Below are 10,091 nucleotides of genomic sequence, written 5' to 3'. Positions count from 1 at the left end.
TGCATCTTTTGGTTTCAACATTATGAATATGTGTATCACTACTATCGAGATTCATCAAAAATAGACCACTCTTCAAGGGTGCATGACCATAAAAGATATTACTCATATAAATAGAACAACCATTATTCTCTGATTTAAATGAATAACCGTCTCGCATCAAACAAGATCCAGATATAATGTTCATGCTCAACGCTGGAACCAAATAACAATTATTTAGGTCTAATACTAATCCTGAAGGTAGATGTAGAGGTAGCGTGACGACCGCGATCACGTCGACTTTGGAACCATTTCCCACGCGCATCATCACCTCGTCCTTTGCCAGTGTTCGCTTAATCCGTAGTCCCTGTTTCGAGTTGCAAATATTAGCAATAGAACCAGTATCAAATACCCAGGTGCTACTGCGAGCTCTAGTAAGGTACACATCAATAACATGTATATCACATATACCTTTGTTCACCTTGCCATCCTTCTTATCCGCCAAATACTTGGGGCAGTTGCGCTTCCAGTGACCGGTCTGCTTGAAGTAGAAGCACTTAGTTTCAGGTTTAGGTCCAGACTTGGGTTTCTTCTCCTGAGCAGCAACTTGCTTGTTGTTCTTCTTGAAGTTCCCCTTCTTCTTCCCTTTACCCTTTTTCTTGAAACTGGCGGTCTTATTGATCATCAACACTTGATGCTCCTTCTTGATTTCTACCTCCACTGCCTTTAGCATTGCGAAGAGCTCGGGAATTGTCTTATCCATCCCTTGCATATTATAGTTCATCACGAAGCTCTTGTAGCTTGGTGGCAGTGATTGTAGAACTCTGTCAATGACACTATCAACCGGAAGATTAACTCCCAGCTGAGTTAAGTGATTATGGTACCCAGACATTCTGAGTATATGTTCACTGACAGAACTATTCTCCTCCATCTTGCAGCTATAGAACTTATTAGAGACTTCATATCTCTCAATCCGGGCGTTTGCTTGAAATATTAACTTCAACTCCTGGAACATCTCATATGCTCCATGATGTTCAAAACATCGTTGAAGTCCCGGTTCTAAGCCGTAAAGCATGGCACACTGAACTATCAAGTAGTCATCAGCTTTGCTCGGCCAGACATTCTTAACATCGTCAGTTGCATCAACAGCAGGCCTGGCACTCAGCGGTGCTTCCAGGATGTAATTCTTCTATGCAGCAATGAGGATAATCCTCAAGTTACGGACCCAGTCCGTGTAATTGCTACCATCATCTTTAAACTTTGCTTTCTCAAGGAACGCATTAAAATTCAATGGAACAACAGCACGGGCCATCTATCTACAATCAAACATAGACAAGGAAGATACTATCAGGTACTAAGTTCATGATAAATTTAAGTTCAATTAATCATATTACTTAAGAACTCCCACTTAGAAAGACATCCCTCTAATCTTATAAGTGATCACGTGATCCAAATCAACTAAACCATAACCGATCATCACGTGAAATGGAGTAGTTTTCAATGGTGAACATCACTATGTTGATCATATCTACTATATGATTCAAGCTCGACCTTTCAGTCTCACTGTTCCGAGGCCATATCTGCATATGCTAGGCTCGTCAAGTTTAACCTGAGTATTCTGCATGTGCAAAACTGGCTTGCACCCGTTGTAGATGGACGTAGAGCTTATCACACCCGATCATCACGTGGTGTCTAGGCACGACGAACTTTGGCAACGGTGCATACTCAGGGAGAACACTTTTTATCTTGAAATTTAGTGAGAGATCATCTTATAGTGCTACCGTCAATCGAAGCAAGATAAGATGCATAAAAGATAAACATCACATGCAATCAATATAAGTGATATGATATGGCCATCATCATCTTGTGCTTGTGATCTCCATCCCCGAAGCACCGTCATGATCACCATTGTCACCGGCGCGACACCTTGATCTCCATTGTAGCATCGTTGTCATCTCGCCAATCTTATGCTTCTACGACTATCGCTACCGCTTAGTGATGAAGTAAAGCATTATAGGGCGATTGCATTGCATACAATAAAGCGACAACCATATGGCTCCTGCCAGTTGCCGATAACTCGTTTACAAAACATGATCATCTCATACAATAAAATTTAGCATCATGTCTTGACCATATCACATCACAACATGCCCTGCAAAAACAAGTTAGATGTCCTCTACTTTGTTGTTGCAAGTTTTACGTGGCTGCTACGGGCTTAGCAAGAACCATTCTTACCTACGCATCAAAACCACAACGATAGTTTGTCAAGTTGGTGTTGTTTTAACCTTCGCAAGGACCGGGCGTAGCCACACTCGGTTCAACTAAAGTTGGAGAAACTGACACCCGCCAGCCACCTGTGTGCAAAGCACGTCGGCAGAACCAGTCTCGCATAAGCGTACGCGTAATGTCGGTCCGGGCCGCTTCATCCAACAATACCGCCGAACCAAAGTATGACATGCTGGTAAGCAGTATGACTTATATCGCCCACAACTCACTTGTGTTCTACTCGTGCATATGACATCTACGCATAAAACCTGGCTCGGATGCCACTGTTGGGGAACATAGTAATTTCAAAAAAATTCCTACGCACACGCAAGATCATGGTGATGCATAGCAACAAGAGGGGAGAGTGTTGTCCACGTACCCTCGTAGACCGAAAGCGGAAGCATTAGCACAACACGGTTGATGTAGTCATACGTCTTCACGATCCGACCGATCAAGTACTGAACATACGGCACCTCCGAGTTCAGCACACGTTCAGCCCGATGACGTCCCTCGAACTCTGATCCAGCCGAGTGTTGAGGGAGAGTTTCGTCAGCACGACCGCATGGTGACGATGTTGATGTTCTACCGATGCAGGGCTTCGCCTAAGCACCACTACAGTAATATCGAGGTGGACTATGGTGGAGGGGGGCACCGCACACGGCTAAAAGATCAAACGATCAATTGTTGTGTCTATGGGGTGCCCCCTGCCCCCGTATATAAAGGAGCAAGGGGGGTGCGGCCGGCTAGGGAGGAGGCGCGTGAGGAGGAGTCCTACTCCCACCGGGAGTAGGACTCCCCCCCTTTCCTAGTTGGATTAGGACTTGGGAGGGGGAAAGAGTGGAGGAGAAGAAGGAAGGGGGGGTCGCCACCCCCTTCTCCTTGTCCTATTCGGACTGGGTGGGAGGGGCGCGTGGCCCAGCCCTAGCCGCCTCTCCTCTCGTCCACCTAGGTCCACTAAGGCCCATTAAGTCCCCGGGGGGTTCCGGTAACCTCCCAGTACTCCGGTAAAATCTGGATTTCACCCGGAACACTTCCGATATCCAAACATAGGCTTCCAATATATCAATCTTCATGTCTCGACCATTTTGAAACTCCTCGTCATGTCCGTGATCACATCCGATACTCCAAACAACCTTCGGTACATCAAAACATATAAACTCACAATATAACTGTCATCGAAATGTTAAGCGTGCGGACCCTACGGGTTCGAGAACTATGTAGACATGACCGAGACACGTCTCCAGTCAATAACCAATAGCGGAGCCTAGATGTTCATATTGGCTCCCACATATTCTACGAAGATCTTTTATCGGTCAAACGCATAACAACATACGTTGTTCCCTTTGTCATCGGCATGTTACTTGCCGAGATTCGATCGTCGGTATCTCAATACCTAGTTCAATCTCGTTACCAGCAAGTCTCTTTACTCATTCCGTAATACATCATCCCGCAACTAACTCATTAGTTGTAATGCTTGCAAGGCTTAAGTGATGTGCCTTACCTAGAGGGCCCAGAGATACCTCTCCGACAATCAGAGTGACAAATCCTAATCTCGAAATACGCCAACCCAACAAGTACCTTTGGAGACACCTGTAGAGCACCTTTATAATCACCCAGTTACGTTGTGACGTTTGGTAGCGCACAAAGTGTTCCTCCGGTAAACGGGAGTTGCATAATCTCATAGTCATAGGAACATGTATACGTCATGAAGAAAGCAATAGCAACATACTAAACGATCGGGTGCTGAGCTAACGGAATGGGTCATGTCAATCACATCATTCTCCTAATGATGTGACCCCATTAATCAAATGACAACTCATGTCCATGGTTAGGAAACATTACCATCTTTGATCAACGAGCTAGTCAAGTAGAGGCATACTAGTGACAACCTCTTTGTCTATGTATTCACACACGTATTATGTTTTTGGTTAATACAATTCTAGCATGAATAATAAACATTTATCATGATATAAGGAAATAAATAATAACTTTATTATTGCCTCTAGGGCATATTTCCTTCACTCCCCGCTATGAGGAGAACGCCGCGCCGCCCACCGAGCCCCCCAGCCTTGAGGAGCTTTGGAAAGAAATGGATGTCGCCTTGTGGGAGGCTTTGCCTCCAGCAGAGCACGCCAAAATAGAGGCGGAGAAGAAGGCCGAGGAAGAGAAGCGCACCACGGGACAAGCTGCCTGGCAGGCCTATGTCGCGTCCGAGAGAGTCAGGCAATTGGCTCTTTGGCAGAAGGCTCATGCGAGGGCCGTGAGGGTGGCAGAGGACGCCCGTGCCAAAGCCCCGAGTGTAGTCGGGCCCAAGCGCCTCATCTACTCTTGGCGGTACGTGGACCAGGTGCATGCTTCCAGCGAGGAGGAGTACCTGTTGGCGCCAGATCACCACACTGGTGAGATCACTCTTGCTCGCCGGCAAGCCGCCAATCAGTACCTCGCGAGTTGCGAGGCTGAGGAAGAGGCGTTGTGTCGGCGCACTGGGAAACAGCCGCGCATCAGGGCACTCGTGGCGCGCCGCAAGCGCTCCTGCGAGCGCCGTGGCTTTTAGTAGGAGTATATTTTTTTGTTTCGTCAGGCGTTCTCATTAGTTTTGGGAAGCAAATGATAAATCCCGAAAGTTCAGGAATTATTAGCGTCCTTAATTAAGTATGTAAAAGGGAAAGTTTGGAAACCTTGTGTATTCGTACGCATTTTGTAAGTACGTGCATATAGCATAAACTTTACTATATACTATCGCACTACACGTCTCTCTCTATATATGCTTGCAGACTGTGCTACTCCCTCTGTCCAGGTCAATAAGTCATCTTTGGTTGTGCACCGTGACCAAGAAAGAGGGACGACTTATACACCTAGATGGATGGAGTACTACTATTACTTATGTACGTGCAAATGCACGTTTTAACACTACGATGCAGTTTTTGTAAAAGTAGAAAAACAACACTAGTCAAGCTTGTGAAACGATTCAATGCAAAACAAATGCAAAAATGCTCGTTTGATTGTTTACTTTTAGCTTCCTTCTCTGTGCTTATTTCTCTGTCATACTTTGTACGAAGTATCTCACTGGTCGGAAAGGGATGCAAATTTCCAAACCGCTTCCTACACCCTGTATCGATTTTTTTGCCTAACAAGTTCTGTCGTGCAACTGGAATTACAACTTGAGTACTACTACTAGTAGGAGTACCAGGGGCCAGTTCTTTTAGGCTTCTAGATTAGTAATCCCATAACTACTACCTCTGTCCTGGTTTATTGGTCCCCATTGTAATCTGTGTCAAATTTTGATCATAAATTTAATGAAATGTTAGTGCATGTCACATGCACTAACATTTTATCAGTTAAATCTTTGGTCAAAATTTAGCAAAATTTACAATGGTGAGGAATAAACCAGGACGGAGGTACTACTAGTAGTAGTTTAGAAGCCCAAATAAATGAGTGAGGAGCCTTAATGTTACTCTCCACTGTGACTAGTCTTATGGGAAAAGCTGGGGAAGCCGCCAAAAGAACTGGCCCTAGGAGTAGTAGCTAGGGATACTAGGAGTAGTAGCTAGGGATTGAGTGTGCGAGTATGAACCTGAGAAAGTAAATGCAGAGAGATGAAATGCAAAAAAGACGGAGGGATGTGATGGTTGCTTGTCCGTTTATTTTACCAGGCCACTTATTACTGGGAGTGGTTGGGTTTTGTGATATGAGAGCTTTACTGCTGCGCCACGAGCGGGGTGATACTCCCGTGCAACGCCGCCCTCTACACTAGTACTACTACATCGGTCGTGGTTTATCCCCCATTGAATTTGACTGAAGATTTAACTGACAAAATGTTAGTGCATGTCAACGAAAACAATATCGTTGGATTCGTATTTGAACATAGTTTTCAATGATATAATTTTAGGTGACATGCATCATCATTTATCATACTATATATAATGTTAGTTCAATTTTTGGTCGTATTAATCTATAGTAAGGTGCCCGTGCGTTGCACGGAAGAATGAAATGCATTGATCGGGGAGTTGTTTATTTTGACAAAGGATGTGGGGGTCATCTCATGTGTAACGGGTATCGATAGGTTTGTTCGGATATTATTTCATCTCTAGAGCTCACAAACATCTGGGTGAAATAGATAAAAAAGTATCTTTTGCAAACAAAAGTGTTCAACTGTTCAACCTGCATCCAAAACTTGTGAAGAAATAACTCTTATTGTGCTTTGCAGGAAATGATCTTCACGAATTAGTTTTTGAGTATCCATTGTTATACATGTTGGCTACAGATGACATGGCACTTTCTTATAGTCAACAGTTGGCTATACTATTTAAGTATTAACCATGCCCTTATACACCTAGACGGAGGGATTAAATCAGGATGACTTGGAAGGGGGCAGAGGATATGTAAGAAATGGTTCATCATAAGTCTTTCACCAGCACTGTAGTAAAAATTCATACATGGAAGATTCTAGACTAAACCATAAATGGATACACTTTTATTCATGCACGATACTCCAATAGAGCAAGATCATGCATGGAAGTCTCCACATGCTTAGATAGCAGATTACATTGAGTGAAGACTAAAGATCAACATTTAACTTGATAATGTAGATGACCAGGTGAACCTCCTTGGAGTCCCCATGCACATTGTTGGGGGTCAAATAATACCATGCGTCTTCCATGTCCACATCGACGGGAAGGTCCCAGCTCGGCAGAGTCCAAGTCATCTTGACGGAGCCAGTGTCGCCGCCCATGTACCTCCGAGGGGTAGTAACAGTGAGCACGCACGCGTACATTGGCCTCGTGTCAGTGTCAGCATCAGCGATGCCGCCCCTGACACACACTACAGAGATGTGGCGGCGGCCTGCACGGGCCTCGCCAGTGGCCACGATCAAGAGGAAGACGATGCCGTCCTCCTCCGAGACTAGCAGGCGGCACTGATCCTCCAGCGACTCCGGCACGATGAACGGGTAGCATGTCTCGTACTTGATGTTCTTCGCCAATAGCCAATAGTGATTGCCGCACGCTTGCGTCATGTGATGCACGATGTCCGCCGGTGAGCCCCAAAATGGCACCGGGCACTCATAGCAGTAGACGAAGGGCTCCTTGGAGGCATCGACCAGGCCGTCCATGAAACGGGAGTGGCTGTAGAGGACGTTCCACCAGTTGAATACATGAGCAAGTTACTACGAGTTTTACTACAAAATAAATCATGATGGCTATAACAGAATTAAACTAATCATGCGGACTAGCATAGTAGATGAACAGATCGAATCTAGGACACAGACTAGAAACATGAATTCTACCACGATTTCGAACAGGAAGGACAGAAACACATACAGTGCAACGGGAGCAGCACCATTGGCGTTGAGGTTGCCGACCTTGTCATTGAGGAAGACGTTGCCGAGGTCGGGGAAGAAGTCGTCATCGGTGAAGTCGTCGCTGCTAGCAGTCGCGAGAGTGCGCTCCCCAAATTTCAACAGCGCCGGCCGAATGGAGCGCAGGAGGGAGTGGTTGTAGGGGACGTTGCGGCCGCCGAATGGAGCGCAGGAGTAGCCCACGAAGTAGTAGATGGTGCTCCTCCCTAGTCTTTATTCTTACACCTATCTCTACTACTCTTCTTTGTTTTTTATAATATACTAGTTGTAGTTGTCAAACGAATAGTACTCCGCTATCCACTGCACGCCCGGCTGAACACGCCTCCTCGCCTCCATCAAACCCCTCCGTTAAACCCGCATGCAAACCGGGAAATATACTCCGGCCCACGGGAGGAAATTTGCCGTTGCTGTTGGAGAATAATAGAGTCACGTCCAATCCATTTGAGTTAATTGTGTGTATGATTCTCCCTTTACAAAAAGTTAATTGCATCCTTAATCTTGTATTCAAGTACTCTGTGGGTTCCACTGTGAGTACGGTGTACATGACTTGCAGGCTGGCTACAGATTCGTATAGAAAGTTAAAAAGAAACAAATCCATGACTTGCATGATTGGAGTTAGCACCGATGGCGGTTCGTAGTCGTTCCACGCTCGGGCATTGAAGTTTGTAACTATTTTAGATTATACCATACTACTCCTCCGGTGCTAGTAGTAGAGCAGAGTCCTACTCCACTACTACTCTACTCAAGCAAGTTAGGGCATAATAGCAGGTACTGTAGGGAGTACCAGTACTGTGATCACTCAAGCAAGTTGTCTGACTTCGATATGACCCTACGCTATTGGTATGTGTCTCGTAAGTCAAGCGGCGTGTTGTAGTCATCATCACCTGTCCACTTCCCGCAGCACATATTCGCTTCTCCATCTTTGTCCGCTCTTCCATCCCCGCTAAGGCGCCTCCCCCTCGTCCAATCTTCCATCCCTGCTAAGGCGCCTCCCCCCTCGTCCGAAACCCAAGCACTAACAATGGCAGAATCGAGCAGCGTCTGCCGAAAGAGTGGCTGGAATTCGCTCCTCACAGAGGTAATCAAGCTCATTGTTTCGCGTGTGGACAATCTTAGTACCATGCCACTGGCCGCATGCTCGTCGGGGCTGTACCGTTTACTCAAAGCCCTCAGGCCGGAGCTTTTTAAGCCAGCTCCTTGCTTGCTAATGCCTCCTGATCTTCAGAAATGGCGTGTCACGTAGCATAACGATCGTAGGGTGGCGAGCATCAACCCCCTTGAATGCGATCCGATCCCCATCACCCTCAATTACATTAATGATATGTACTGGGTCGGCATGAACACGTCTTGGATGGTGCTTGTCGGCGGTCACGGCAGCTGGATGCTCATGGAGGTCTACACCCGGCGATTGATCCCCCTTCTTTCGATTAACACTGCACTGCTTTGGCACTGCGGCCCAGAATACTCGGAATCTTTCAGTAGCTAACATGATACCAAGTTTGATTTGCTCAAGGTTGTAATCTGCCAAGTGCCCACAAGATCTGCAAATTGTAAAGACTTCAGGCTAATTGCGTTCTTCAACCGCGGTCTCGTTTATCTGACAGGTCACTATGGTAAGTGGATAAATCTGCACGTCCATCGCAGGATCATACATCCTCCATGGTTCTCTGATGCCACTGAACACAAGGGCTTCATTTACACTGCGACTCCTTCTATGGCTGGACGTATTGCTAGCCTACTCCAGTCATCGCTACAAACGGCTGTTACTGCAGTATGTTACTTTCCTATGATATCATGATGGCTTGCTTATATTACTATCAACATTTACTGAAAAAATATTCATGCTCATAACATGCTATTCTTAAGATTGACTACACCAAGAGTCCTTTTTTATTTGACTCCAAATTTTTTTGAGGGTTATTTGACTCCAACTTGATATGATGCTATAGGACGCCTGGTGTCCCTACCCTTCCTAATCTCAGGACCTTTCAAAGAAAAGCGGCATGGCAGTTGCAGGTGGTTCCTTGCTTGATCAGACGATAGCGAACGATTGATGATTGTTCCACGTACCGGACGTGTTGTTTCGTGGAATACAATCGTAGTCACTGCAAGGTCTTTGAGCAGGATCCCAGCTTCTCTGGGCCTTCATGAATTTTTGACTGGAGGTTGGTATGTAGCCTTGGTACACGCTCTTTGTTTGTCGGACTGATATATCTGATTAACCAGGAGATAACCAACGACAAGGATCATGATGGCAGCGCGGTTTCGTTCATCAGGCAAAACTATGTGTACGCAGCGTACCTTGCGTCTCTGCATACACCATACCCTGATATGTGCCGCCACGCTCTGCAGCCCAAAGTAGGAGAGAGGGTCGCAAGTATCAGACTTCAACCTGCTGGCTGGAGTTTCCCCCATCAGGCACCCATCTGGTTCAAGCCGCCAGCCAATCTCCACAGCTTAATAAATAGTAACGTCTAACTGAGCCAGTTAGTTA

This window comes from Triticum dicoccoides, chromosome 2A, assembly GCF_002162155.2.
Source record: "Triticum dicoccoides isolate Atlit2015 ecotype Zavitan chromosome 2A, WEW_v2.0, whole genome shotgun sequence".
Lineage (NCBI taxonomy): Eukaryota > Viridiplantae > Streptophyta > Magnoliopsida > Poales > Poaceae > Triticum > Triticum dicoccoides.
The sequence above is the reverse complement of the archived record's forward strand: the minus strand, read 5'-3'. Positions refer to the sequence as shown.